Raw genomic sequence first — 15326 nt, 5'->3', positions numbered from 1 at the left:
CAAACCGCCGACCCAGCTTCCGGCAGGGCAGGCGGAGGGGCAGGTTTCGAGTCGAGAGCCAGACTCGATCTCCCGGTGCGTACACCGGTCCCTCACTGCGGTGGCGATCGGCGCTCGCCTTTTGTTGACGGATGGCACGCTGCAGATGGACATGGGCAGCGTCCCACGTCTCCTCCGAGCGCCGAATCCACTCGTCCACCGCAGGGGCCTCGATCTGGCTCTCGTGCCATGGTGCCAGGACCGGCTGATAACCTAAAACACACTGGAAAGGTGTTAGATTGGTGGAGGAGTGGCGGAGAGAGTTCTGGGCCATCTCTGCCCAGGGGATGAACCTAGACCACTCCTCCGGCCGGTCCCGGCAATAGGACCTCAAAAACCTACCCACATCCTGGTTGACACGTTCAACCTGCCCATTGCTCTCTGGGTGGTACCCCGAGGTAAGGCTTACCGAGACCCCCAAGCGTTCCATGAACGCCCCCCAAACTCTGGAGGTGAACTGGGGACCTCGGTCAGACACAATATCCTCGGGGACCCCATAGTGCCGGAACACATGGGTAAATAGGGCCTCAGCGGTCTGTAGGCCAGTAGGGAGACCCGGCATTGGGAGGAGACGACAGGCCTTGGAAAACCGATCCACAACGACCAAAATGGTGGTATTCCCCTGGGAGGGGGGTAGGTCGGTCACAAAATCCACCGATAGGTGGGACCATGGTCGTTGTGGAACGGGCAGGGGATGTAACTTACCCCTGGGCAAATGTCTAGGCGCCTTACACTGGGCGCACACCGAGCAGGAGGAGACATAAACCCTCACATCCCTAGCTTACGTTGGCCACCAATATTTCACGCTAAGGCAGTGCACTGTCCGGCCAATACCTGGATGTCCAGAGGAGGGTGATGTATGAGCCCAATAAATCAGGCGATCACGAACCTCGAGCGGGACGTACGTCCGCCCCACAGGACACTCGGGGGGAGTAGGGTCGGTACGCAGTGCCCGCTCGATTTCCGCATCGACCTCCCACACCACCGGTGCCACCAAACAAGACTCCGGCAGTATGGAAGTAGGCTCAATGGACCTCTCCTCTGTGTCATACAGCCGGGACAGGGCGTCTGCCTTACCGTTCTGGGACCCTGGGATGTATGTTATCTTAAAAACAAACCGGGTCAGGAACATGTTCCACCTAGCCTGACGAGGGTTCAATCTCCTAGCTGCCCTGATGTACTCCAGGTTACGGTGATCAGTCAGAATGAGGAAAGGGTGTTGAGCCCCCTCAAGCCAATGCCTCCACACCTTTAGGGCCTGGACTACAGCTAACAGCTCCCTGTCCCCAACGTGATAGTTTCGCTCCGCCGAGCTGAGCTTCTTGGAGTAGAACGCACAGGGGCGGAGCTTAGGTGGCGTGCCGGACCGTTGTGACAGGACTGCCCCAATGCCGGCCTCGGACGCGTCTACCTCTACTTGGAATGGTAAAGAGGGATCCGGATGCGCCAGCACCGGGGCCGAGGTGAACAGGTTCTTCAGTTTGGCAAATGCCCTGTCCGCCTCAGCTGACCACTGCAACCGAACCGGACCCCCCTTTAGCAAGGACGTAATGGAAGCTGCTACCTGTCCAAAGCCCCGGATAAACCTCCGGTAGTAATTAGCAAAACCCAAGAACTGCTGCACCTCTTTGACAGTAGTTGGAGTTTGCCAATTACGCACGGCCGACACACGGTCTACCTCTATCTCCACACCAGACGCGGACAACCGGTAACCCAAAAATGAGACGGACTCCTGGAAGAACAGGCATTTCTCTGCCTTGACATACAAGCAGTGGCGGCTCCTGAAAAAATTCTCAGGAGGGGCAATTTTTCTGATGATTTAGGTGACCTACACACATTTTAAAAAAGATATGTCCAGCAACAACATGAAGACAGGGGCAGCATATAAGTCAATACCAGAAGCATTTATTGACTGATCTGGGGAGATGGATTCCAGTTTCTGTGACAGATTATAAATAATCTCTGATGCCTTTGTTATATTAGCTTTTGGTTGAATGTACTGTCGTAGTAAATATATAATGTTATAGCTTGGTCTGACTAAAATCTTGTGCATGACCCATTTTGTGTTGGGCGTTTGTTTTCAATCAATGCTGTTCCTATCCTATAACAATGGACAAAAGAGTCCTATCTTGTCAGCCTTGTCAGCAGGTGGCCAAGGACAACACCCACGCCATAGGTCTCTCAGTTCTTCCAACTCACGAGTTCTTGCTCTGAGGACACACACACACACACACACACACACACATCATCACTGATAACACACACACACACACACATCATCACTGTTAAACACACACACACACACACACAAAAATCCCCTCTCTTTAGGCTGAACATTTGAAGACAGAGAACCCGACTCAGAGCCAATGCAACAGTGGAGGGGACCTCGCCCAACTCATCAGGACCAATCAGAAGATCAGAACTACTAGATTCAACCTACATCATTTATTGTATAAAATGTCTGCACACAATGTTTTCGGGGCTCTCTTCTCCCTAAGAGTTTGACGAACGAGTCCGTACACGCGATTCCAGATATCTTTACCTCTGAATAAACTGCCTTTATTATACCATATCCACCCTGTCCAAAGTCTCTACTTGGTCTCAGTTCTCCAGTAAACTTGTGATTATCAACAGTACACAACGGTAACAAACAATTGGGGGAACTCACGGGGCAGATAGTAAGGTCGCAATGACACAGAAAGCAGTTCAATGTCGGGGTACAGAGTCGCTCTCTTACCAGGATCGCGGTCCGCTCTGACCAGGGTGAAGCCGGCCGGCTCCACTTCTCTGTCCGGGACTCTGTCATCCAGCCAAGTCTCCCAGCTGTATTGGATTCCGCTGCCAGCAGCGTTTTCATTATTTAGTCCGTTCGTAGCGGGTATGTACACGATCAACAAGATCAGTCCAAAACCAACCACTGGAAATCCATGGTTGGCAGAATGTTTGTAAACTAAGTCTACAAATTAAAAACATAAAATAACGCCACACTGCAGGTCGCAACAGAGACGCTGCTAGCCGCTATTGTCTTAGTTACGTTCATGGTTACGTCACGTATGACGAAAGCGCGTAAGTGCAAGCCCACAGACACCCATAGAGAATGTATTGAAAGCTTTGAAATTTGAAAAAAATAGATTTTACATGACAGGCTATGAGAGACTTCTGGGCGATTTTCAACCTGACTGAAATCGCCCCAAAAACGGGCGGGGCCATTTGAAGCACGACTTTAGCCTGATTTGACATTTAGTGGCTGGCAGATCAGACGTGAACACTGATAACTACTGTTGCCGTGATATAATTGATTAGAAAAAAAATCCCTTCCTTTTCCCGTTTGGCAGTGCGTCGCCCATATCGCCCTATTGAACAGGCCGTCCCTGCATACAAGTCATGCTCCAACAGTCTTCTCAACACTCGGCGCACCAGGGCTACATGCTCGGCTCGGGTGGAAGAGTACACTAGGATGTCGTCGATGTATACTACCACACCCTGCCCATGCATGTCCCGGAAAATCTCGTCAACAAAGGATTGGAAAACTGAAGGAGCATTCATTAACCCGTATGGCATGACGAGATACTCGTAATGACCCGAGGTGGTGCTAAATGCGGTCTTCCATTCGTCCCCCCCCCTAATGCGCACCAGATTGTACGCGCTCCTGAGATCCAACTTTGTGAAGAACTGCGCTCCGCGTAATGATTCTGTCATAGTCGCAATCAGCGGAAGAGGGTAACTGTACTTAACCGTGATCTGATTGAGACTACGATAGTCAATACACGGGCGCAAACCCCCGTCCTTCTTCTTCACAAAGAAGAAACTCGAGGAAACCGGGGAAGTAGAGGACCGTATGTATCCCTGTGCCAATGACTCGGCTATGTAAGTTTCCATAGCCGCTGTCTCCTCTTGAGACAGTGGATACACACGGCTCCGCGGAAGTGCCGCTCCTGTTTGGAGATCTATCGCACAATCCCCCTGTCTATGAGGTGGTAGCCGTGTAGCCCTCGTCTTACTGAACACAAGTGCTAGATCCTCATACTCAGGGGGAATGTGCATTGCGGGCACTTGGTTCGGACTCTCTACCGAGGTCGCCCCTAAGGAAACACCTAGACATCTCCCTACACACTGGGCAGACCACTCCATAAGAGCCCTCTGTTGCCACGCAATGGTTGGATCATGAGTGCTTAACCAGGGAAGCCCCAGCACCACGGGATACGCAGGAGAGTCAATCAGATAAAACTGAATGGTCTCCTCATGACCCCCCTGCGTCGTCATCTTAAGTGGTGCTGTGACTTCTCTGATCAGCCCCGACCCCAACGGCCGGCTGTCTAGGGCGTGAACAGGAAAGGGGGCTTCTACCGGCCGAAGGGGAATTCCTAACTTATAACAAAAAGCTCGATCAACAGAATTCCCAGCTGCGCCTGAATCTACTAGCGCCTTATGCTGGGAATGAGGTGCCACCTGTGGAAATCTCACAGGTATACTCATGTGACCAACAGAGAGCTCTGGGTAAGTGGGGCGCCTACTCACCTGAAATGACTCCCCAGTGCGTGACCTGTTATCCCCTCTCCCAGGCGACCCTCCCCAGCACCTGGCCGCGGTGTGTCCTCCACGGCCACAGTTGGTGCAGGGGATGGCCCCCCTCGGGTTCTCTCTCCTCCTCTCTCTAGCGCCAGCACCCCCGAGCTCCATGGGAACCGGCTCGGAGGTGCTGGAGGGTGGAATGGACGAACCCCACTCGGGACGTCCGCGGGTAGCCAGCAGGGTGTCTAGACGGATGGAGATGTCTACCAACTGGTCGAAGGAAAGGTTGGTGTCCCTGCAGGCCAGCTCACGACGAACGTCCTCTCGTAGACTACACCGGTAATGGTCGATGAGGGCCCTCTCATTCCACCCCGCATCCGCCGCTAGAGTCCGGAACTCCAGGGCGAACTCCTGTGCGCTCCTCTTCCCCTGTCGGAGGTGGAACAGACGCTCCCCCGCCGCCTTCCCCTCAGGTGGGTGATCGAAGACAGCCCTGAAGCGGCGGGAGAACTCCGCGTAGGTGATGGTAGCGGCGTCTATTCCCCTCCATTCGGCGTTGGCCCACTCCAACGCCTTGCCGGATAGACAGGAGATGAGGGCGGAGACGCTCTCGTACCCCGAGGGCGCTGGGTGTATGGTAGCCAGGTAAAGTTCCACCTGCAGGAGGAACCCCTGACACCCGGCTGCAGAACCGTCATATGCCCTCGGGAGCGAGAGCCGTATGCCACTGGGTTCCGGTGCTGAGAGAGGAGGACTGGCCGTTGGTGATGGGATGGTGTGAGAAGGCGTGGGCACCTCTCCAGTCACCAACCGGCGCAGAGTGTTGGACACCTCGTTCATGGTGGCCCCAAGTTGCCGGATCATGGTGTCTTGATCGCTGATCCGATCCTCCAGCGACCTGGGTGCCGCCACTGCTCCTGCTGACTCCATAACGTGGTGTGTTGTTCTGTCAAGGGCTGAGGTGTATGGTGTGTGGAAGTCAGGCGCAGGACACCGAAGCTAGTCCAAAAAAGTTTACTGAAGTAATCCAAATGGCAAAATACAGAGAACGGCCTCAACAACAAACAGAGGCGAGTAAATACGCAAACTGTGCGTAAAACAAAATTACACGAAAACAGGAACAAAACACGCAGCACAACGGACAGGCAAAAAACAACACACAATCTAGCCTAAGCAAAACAAGGAACTTATAGGACAAGTAATCAACACACAAATGGACACAGGTGTAAAAGACAGACGAAAGCAATCACACCAAGAAACATAGAGCGGTGGCAGCTAGTACTCCGGGGACGGCGAACGCCGAAGCCTGCCCGAACCAGGAGGAGGAGCAGTCTCGGCAGAATCCGTGACAAGGGGTCAAATACTTATTTTGCTCATTAAAATGCAAATCAATTTATAAAATTTTTGACATGCATTTTTCTGGATTTTTGTTGTTGTTATTCTGTCTCTCACTGTTCAAATAAACCTACCATTATAATTATAGACTGATCATGTCTTTATCAGTGGGCAAACGTACAAAATCAGCAGGGGATCAAATACTTTTTTCCCTCACTGTAGTGCACTACAAAGGAAATAGGTTACCATTTGGGATGCAGCTTTTAGCAAACAAGGCTCAGTCATTGCTGTCCAACCACTAAGCCCCTGCCAGGGAACATTGTTACCCACACTAACACAGACAGGCATGCACAGCGCACACTGTTCCCTCTCTATTCACACTATTCACTTCTACTCTGTTCAGCCTGCATTTTTTGCGAGTGACTTAGGGCCACACACATTTCTACAGAGACAAATTGCTTCAACTCCCAAGGCACCCCATTCCCCAAAGGAAAATGGGGACCCCTAAAGTGCTTGTTCACAGCCTTGCTGAGGAAAAACAATGCTATACTCTTTCTAAGAGTTCTGAATAAGGCATAACACTCTTGGATTTTCTATCTTAGAAATTAGGAGGGCTCCATGGCCTCAAAGTAGGATTCAATTATAAGCTTCACTTGCCAGGTTCCACGCCTTATATTGTAAATATCACTTTGTTAGTTTGTATAAAACATCCCTCCTCATTGCCCTCAGACAGAGAAAGCAATACTGTCCTGTCAGTCTGTGTGCTATTCACTCAGTTTATACTCCCTTTCCAAGAACCACGGTCACTCAAGTGCCGTCTAAAAGTAATCAGTGCCATGTCTATAACACCAGCCAACAGGTTCAGCTGGGGCTTTGTGAGAGCGAAATGGACTGCTGGACACTGCCAAAAAAGCTTCAAAGTCATTTCTCCCAATCGGAGTCTCGGGATAGTTGTTAGTCCACCGTGCCCAACTGCCCATCATCTATAAATAAACTGGCCGCATCTTGTAAAGACGCCAGTAATAAAGAGCCAGGTTTGAGGTCGGACTTTTATTAACACCGATCATTCTTAATTTCCGCTTGGTTGAGCATAGCAAATTGGCACAGGATACAACACAGGTTGAGGAAGTGTGGGTGGCTGTGGGTGGTGGAAGACAGGAAGTAGACAGGACAGCAAGAGTATATTGTAATTTGTTTCAAAGTGCAGCTCTGTTGCTATGCAAATGTTCTCATATACTGTCCTGTACACTGAGTGTACAAAACATTAGGAACACCTTCCAAATATTGAGTTGCACCCTCTTTTGCCCTCAGAACAGCCTCAATTTGTTGGGCACAGGCTCTACAATGGCCGGGCGGGGTGGGTGTGGAGCCAGAGACAGCAAAGGTTCAAACTGTAGAACCCAGTTCCTACATTTGAATATAAACATTTATTTTATCAAACGAAACTATGCTACATTTTATCTCTGGGACCCTCAGGATGACAAATCAGAGCAAGATTACTGAATCCCATAGGGCGGCACACAATTGGCCCAGCGTTGTCCGGGTTAGGGGAGGATTTGGTCGGGGGGGGCTCATTTACTTGGCTCACCGCGCTCTAGAGACTCCTTGTGGTGGGCCGGGCGCCTGCAGGCTGACTTCGGTCGTCAGTTGAACGGTGTTTCCTCTGACACATTGGTGCAGCTGGCTTCCGGCAAGCGGGTGTTAAGAAGGTCATGTTTCGGAGGACGCATGACTCGACCTTCGCCTCTCCCGAGCCCGTTGGGGAGTTGCAGCGATATGACAAGATCATAATGATGAAAAAGGGGGTAAAAATTACCACAAAACATTTCTGATATCTATCACATTCAATAGTCAGTCCTCTGGATACTGTAAAGGCGTCAGCATCATTCAGTCCTAGCCGAACTCGGCTAGCCAAACCGAACGAGTGCGCTCGCATACTCCCTTAAAAGACTTTAGCTTGAAAAACGAGAAAAGAGCAGCAATAGTACTGTTTGTCCATTTTGAGATGCCGTAACCAGTATATGCACTCAAAATAGTCCTAATTAATCTAAGATAACTCAAGAAATCTATCATTAATTTTGACGAAGATATCTTAGTTGTGCAATTTTACATCTAACTAATTTTTCTATGAAAAAATTTTCATGAAAACGAGTCATCTCTCATTGAATGACATCAAAGATTTTATTGAAGAATCGCTACTGTTGACCAATCACCGACGAAGGGGCGTAGACTTCAGCTCCAAACTTTGTCTTGCCTCCAGAAAACATGTTGTGTGCCCGAACAACCGCAATAAAATATGCACAAACTCTACCAAACTGTTTCGTCTGGGAGGCATGCGGACGCCTTAACAAAGAGATACATTTTGGCCCCTCAGAGGGGGAAGGGCTGACTAGTCCTTGGGCATTGTCCTTTGTTCCTGGACCATTTGCCATGCAACTCCATGTGTCAGAGAGCACATAAATTAGGGCCGAGCCTACAGGGGGATCTAACAAGATGGCGTAGCAGTGCGGTCGTGGTTTTATTCTGTGTCCTTAGTGTAAATATCCAGTTTCTTGTTTTTTTTGTCTATTTTGTATATATTTCTCTATTTTACTTTTCATTCTTTAACTAAATATACTTTCCTGCAACCTGCCTCACCCAACGTGGAAAGGATTCTATTATTTCTTTATAACTTTCATCAAGAACCTTAAGCTGAAACTAGTCTAGCTGCAACTGAATGGCTACTTGCTATTAGTCACCGTTAGCGTCTTCACCATTGTCCGTGGCCTACACTATCCACCAGCCAGCTCTAGCTCTAGCCTGGACAATTCGTCAGCCAGTCTGCACAGCGTGCTATCGACCCAGAGCATATCGGACTTTCTGCCGGAATCACTGGACCCTAGCGCCGGATCATCGCAACCAGCTAGCTGCAACCTGTTGTTGGCTAATTACCATTGCCCCATAGCAAGCACCAGTTAGCCTTGAGCTAGCCTCAGGCCCATCTCCCGGCTATCTACCTCTCTGTCAACCGGACGGGACCTCCTAGTGTTGACACTGAGCCCCGCCGATCCAACACGACTGGTTTGCCGACGAAATCGTCTGATGTGGTTTCAACAGGCTTCCCGTTGCGACGACCACGAAGATCCATCTGCTAGCCCTGGCCCGCTAGCACACGCAAACTACAACTGTGCTTCCTGCTAGCTGTGCTGAAGCACCAATTTGAACTGCTCTCGGACTCACATATTGCTGTTCACTGGACCTTATGATCACTCAGCTGCACAGCTGATGCCTGCTGGACTATTCCTTTACACGGTACCTTGTCCTGTTTATTCTGTTTAGCCTCAGCCCAAACTTATCGCTATTACCAGTTGTTGTCTTAGCTCTCTCTAATAACACCTGTGATTGCTTTATGCCTCTCTCCCATGTCAATATGCTTTGCCTATTGCTGTTTGGGTTAGTTCTTATTATACAATTTCACTGTAGAACCCCAAGTCCCTCTCATACTGCCTCAAATAGTTCCTTTGTTCCACCCCCCATACACGCCGAGACCGGCTCAATCGGTGCCTCCAGTGATGCTATCTCTTTCATTGTTACCCAACGCTTAGGTTTACCTCTACTGTACTCATATCCTTCCATATCCTTTTCTGTACATAATGCCCTGAATCTTTTCTACAACGCCCGGAAATCGGCCCCCTTTATTCTATGTACCCAACGCACTAGAAGACCAGTTCTTAAAGCCTTTAGTCGTATCCTTATTCTAGTCCTCCTCTGTTCCTCTGGTGATGTAGAGGCTAACCCAGGCCCTGCAGCCCCCAGTATCACTCCTACTCCCCAGGAGCTATCATTTGTTGACTTCTGTAACCGTAAAAGCCTTGGTTTTCTGCACGTAAATATCATAAGCCTCCTTCCTAAGTTTGAGTTATTCACTGCATTAGCACACTCCGCCAACCCTGATGTTCTAGCAGTGTCTGAATCCTGGCTTAGGAAGGCCACCAAAAATTCTGAAATTTCCATCCCCAACTATAACATTTTCCGTCTAGATAGAACTGCCAAAGGGGGTGGAGTTGCAATCTACTGTAGAGATAGCCTACAGAGCTCTATCATACTATCCAGGTCTGTGCCCAAACAGTTTGAGCTTCTACTTCTAAAAATCCACCTTTCCAGAAATAAATCTCTCACTGTTGCCGCTTGCTACAGACCCCCCTCAGCCCCCAGCTGTGCCCTGGACACCATATGTGAATTGATTGCCCCCCATCTATCCTCAGAGTTCGTACTGCTTGGTGACCTAAATTGGGATATGCTTAACACCCCGGCCATCCTACAATCTAAACTAGATGCCCTCAATCTCACACAAATTATCAATGAACCTACCAGGTACAACCCTAAAGCCGTAAACATGGGTACCCTCATAGATATCATCCTGACTAACTTACCCTCTAAATACACCTCCGCTGTCTTCAACCAGGATCTCAGCGATCACTGCCTTATTGCCTGCGTCCGTAACGGGTCCGCGGTCAAACGACCACCCCTCATCACTGTCAAACGCTCCCTAAAACACTTCAGCGAGCAGGCCTTCCTAATTGACCTGGCCCAGGTATCCTGGATGGATATAGATCTCATTCCGTCAGTAGAGGATGCCTGGTTGTTCTTTAAAAGTAATTTCCTCTCAATCTTAAATAAACATGCCCCATTCAAAAAATACAGAACTAAGAACAGATATAGCCCCTGGTTCTCCTCAGACTTGACTGCCCTTGACCAGAACAAAAACATCCTGTAGCGTACTGCATTAGCATCAAATAGCCCCCGCGATATGCAACTTTTCAGGGAAGTTAGAAACCAATATACACAAGCAGTTAGGAAAGCAAAGGCTAACTTTTTCAAACAGAAATTTGCATCCTGTAGCACGAACTCCAAAAAGTTTTGGGACACTGTAAAGTCCATGGAGAATAAGAGCACTTCCTCCCAGCTGCCCACTGCACTAAGGCTAGGAAACACTATCACCACCGATAAATCTACAATAATCGAGAATTTCAACAAGCATTTTGCTACGGCTGGCCATGCTTTCCTCCTGGCTACCACTACCCCTGCCACCAGCTCTGCACCCTCCGCTGCAACTTGCCCATGCCCCCCCCCCCGCTTCTCCTTCACACAAATCCAGACAGCTGATGTTCTGAAAGAGCTGCAAAATCTGGACCCCTACAAATCATCTGGGCTAGACAATCTGGACCCATTCTTTCTAAAACTAGCCGCCGAAATTGTCGCGACCCCTATTACTAGCCTGTTCAACCTCTCTTTCGTAACGTCTGAGATCCCCAGAGATTGGAAAGCTCCCGCGGTCATCCCCCTCTTCAAAGGGGGTGACACTCTAGATCCAAACTGTTACAGACCCATATCCATCCTGCCCTGCCTTTCGAAAGTTTTTGAAAGCCAAGTTAACAAACAGATCACCGACCATTTCGAATCCCACCGTACCTTCTCCGTTATGCAATCCGGTTTCCGAGCTGGTCATGGGTGCACTTCAGCCACGCTCAAGGTCCTAAACGATATTATAACCGCGATCGATAATAGACAGTACTGTGCAGCCGTCTTCATCGACCTGGCCAAGGCTTTCGACTCTGTCAACCACCGCATTCTTATTGGCAGACTAAATAGCCTTGGTTTCTCAAATGACTGCCTCGCCTGGTTCACCAACTACTTCTCAGATAGAGTTCAATGTGTCAAATCGGAGGGCCTGTTGTCTGGACCTATGGCAGTCTCTATGGGGGTGCCACAGGGTTAAATTCTTAGGCCGACTCTTTTCTCCGTGTATATCAATGATGTCGCTCTTGCTGCTGGTGACTCTCAGATCCACCTCTACGCAGACGACACCATTTTGTATACATCTGGCCCTTCATTGGACACTGTGTTAACAAACCTCCAAACGAGCTTCAATGCCATACAACACTCCTTCAGTAGCCTCCAACTGCTCTTAAACACTAGTAAAACTAAATGCATGCTCTTCAACCGAACGCTGCTTGCACCCGCCCACCCGACTAGAATCACTACTCTCGACGGGTCTGACCTAGAGTATGTGGACAACTACAAATACCTAGGTGTCTGGTTAGACTGTAAACTCTCCTTCCAGACTCACATTAAGAATCTCCAATCCAAAGTTAAATCTAGAATCGGTTTTCTATTTCGCAACAAAGCCTCCTTCACTCATGCTGCCAAACATGCCCTCGTAAAACTGACTATCCTACCGATCCTTGACTTCGGCGATGTCATTTACAAAATAGCCTCCAACACTCTACTCAGCAAATTGGATGTAGTCTATCACAGTGCCATCCGTTTTGTCTCCAAAGCCCCATATACTACCCACCACTGTGACCTGTACGCTCTTGTTGGCTGGTCCTCACTACATATTCGTCGCCAAACCCACTGGCTCCAGGCCATCTATAAATCACTGCTAGGCAAATCCCTGCCTTATCTTAGCTCATTGGTCACCATAGCAACACCCACCTGTAGTATGCGCTCCAGCAGGTATATCTCACTGGTCATCCCCAAAGCCAACACCTCCTTTGGCCGCCATTCCTTCCAGTTCTCTGCTGCCAATGACTGGAACGAATTGCAAAAATCTCTGAAGCTGGAGACTCTTATCTCCCTCACTAACTTTAAGCATCAGTTGTCAGAGCACCTTACCGATCACTGCACCTGTACACAGCCCATCTGAAATTAGCCCGCCCAACTACCTCATCCCTATATTGTTATTTATTTTGCTCATTTGTACCCCAGTATCTCTATTTGCACATCATCTCTTGCACATCTATCATTCCAGTGTTAATGCTAATTGTAATTATTTTGCACTATAGCCTATTTATTGCCTTACCTCCATAACTTGCTACATTTGCACACACTATATATATATTTTCTGTTGTATTTTTGACTTTATGTTTTGTTTTACCCCATATGTAACTCTGTGTTGTTGTTTTTATCGCACTGCTTTGCTTTATCTTGGCCAGGTCGCAGTTGTAAATGAGAACTTGTTCTCAACTGGCTTACCTGGTTAAATAAAGGTAAAAAAATAAATAATAATAATAATAATAACAGGGGAGTAGCTTTTATTTTCCAGTGGAGTTGGCCTCCCACTGGTTCTCATTATCTTTCAAACATCTGACATAGATCTTTCATATGAATGAACCCATCAAGCTGGAAAGGAATGATACAGTAAATATGCCTAAGCTACTGCATTTCCCACGGGAAGCAATCAGAACCCCTCCTTATTTCCTTATCCTACTCCCTCTTCCTACATGAATAAAATAGCCTGCAGTCACTGTTTCCCTGGTCGGGGGAACACTGTGGGTGTCCAAGCAATCAGGGGCCCTTATACGCATGAAGTTGGAGCCGGAGTCGGCCCCCTCCTACTGTCAGCCTGTTAGTCCCCCACTCTACAGGCTGATCAGAGCTGACACACAGGCTGCATGGGACGCCTCGCTCTGCCTTTGAAACCAATTAAATCCGAGGCCCCTTTATTTGAAAATCCATTAAAGAAGTCAAGCTCAAGCAGCGGAGTAATGGTATAGGACTAATAATAGCCAGAGCACTCTCTGTCGCAGGAGTTAGTTAATGCCAGTCCGTATGATGTCTGTGATGTCAGGGACTCTATATGTTTCCTATATGGGCCAGGCGGTAGAGAGATGGAACGAAGTGAATAAGAGCGGCAGCAGGCTATATGGTAGTCAGCAGGATATAGGCTCTATGGTAGTCAGCAGGATATAGGATCTATGGTAGTGAGCAGGATATAGGCTCTATGGTAGTCAGCAGGATATAGGCTCTATGGTAGTGAGCAGGATATAGGCTCTATGGTAGTCAGCAGGATATAGGATCTATGGTAGTCAGCAGGATATAGCATCTATGGTAGTCAGCAGAATATAGGATCTGTGGTAGTCAGCAGAATATAGGATCTATGGTAGTCAGCAGGACATAGGCTATATGGTAGTCAGCAGGATATAGGATCTATGGTAGTCAGCAGGATATAGGCAATATGGTAGTCAGCAGGATATAGGCTTTATGGTAGTCAGCAGGATTTAGGCTTTATGGTAGTCAGCAGGATATATGCTTTATGGTAGTCAGCAGGATATAGGATCTATGGTAGTGAGCAGGATATAGGCTCTATGGTAGTCAGCAGGATATAGGATCTATGGTAGTGAGCAGGATATAGGCTCTATGGTAGTCAGCAGGATATAGGCTCTATGAAGTGTCAGCAGGATATAGGATCTATGGTAGTGAGCAGGATATAGGCTCTATGGTAGTCAGCAGGATATAGGCTCTATGGTAGTCAGCAGGATATATGCTCTATGGTAGTCAGCAGGATATATGCTCTATGGTAGTCAGCAGGATATATGCTCTATGGTAGTCAGCAGGATATAGGCTCTATGGTAGTGAGCAGGTTATAGGCTCTATGGTAGTCAGCAGGATATAGGTTTTATGGTAGTCAGCAGAATATAGGATCTATGGTAGTGAGCAGGATATAGGCTCTATATTAGGCGATAGGATACAGGCTCAATGGTAGTCAGCAGGATATAGGCTGTATGGTAGTCGTTATGATCTGAACTCCCCACTGGGCTCCTTAGGATCAAATGGATGTTGAGGCTGACTGTCAGCTTATTGTTTAAATATGTCAGCAGTAATTTAAAGATCACTTGTGCATGCTGTTTTATTGGCATATACCCCATGTCGGGCTAATAGCTCTTGTTCTTTGTGCTCCCCCAACTTCTGCATAAAGTCCCTCTCCTCCAGGAGTTGGCAAATTGTGTGCCTCCCTCCACAATATCGGAAAGGGATTTCCTTCCTCCCAACCCCCATGTAGACGGGTTGGTTGTTTAACAACAAAACTGACGCATGCACAACTATGGGGCAAAGCAGACAGGGTTGGCTTAGACTGTTGACAACATGTACACTATATTTAGTCTCCAAATGTTTATTGAAAACATAAATACATTTGCACAATGAGCACTTATTGTCTCTCAAATACATTGTTACAGTGGCGCAGTGGTCTAAGGCACTGCATCGCAGTGCTAGCTGTGCCACTAGAGATCCTGGTTCGAGTCCAGGCTGTCGCAGCCGGCCGTGACCGGGAGACCCATGGGCGGCGCACAATTGGTCCAGCGTCGTCCAAGGTAGGGGAGGGTTTGGCCGGCAGGGATGTGGGTTCGTTACCCACGGGGGGCCAGTATGAACAAAAAACAAAACAACATGTATTTATTCACTAACTGTAAGTCGCTCTGGATAAGAGCGTCTGCTAAATGACTAAAATGTAAATGTAAAAATGTTGGTTAGCTAGCTAGCGAATTTTAGCCATATTAGCATAGAAATGACATCAGTCAAAACAAGACATGGTAACAATAACACAATACAATGAGCTGAAACGAGCCAACTACAATTCCCCACATGGCAGATTCTTGTCATTGTTTTAGCTATCTGAC

The sequence above is a fragment of the Coregonus lavaretus genome, assembly GCF_964263955.1.
Source record: "Coregonus lavaretus genome assembly, chromosome: 29".
NCBI classification, from domain to species: domain Eukaryota; kingdom Metazoa; phylum Chordata; class Actinopteri; order Salmoniformes; family Salmonidae; genus Coregonus; species Coregonus lavaretus.
Note: the sequence above shows the minus strand (reverse complement) of the source record.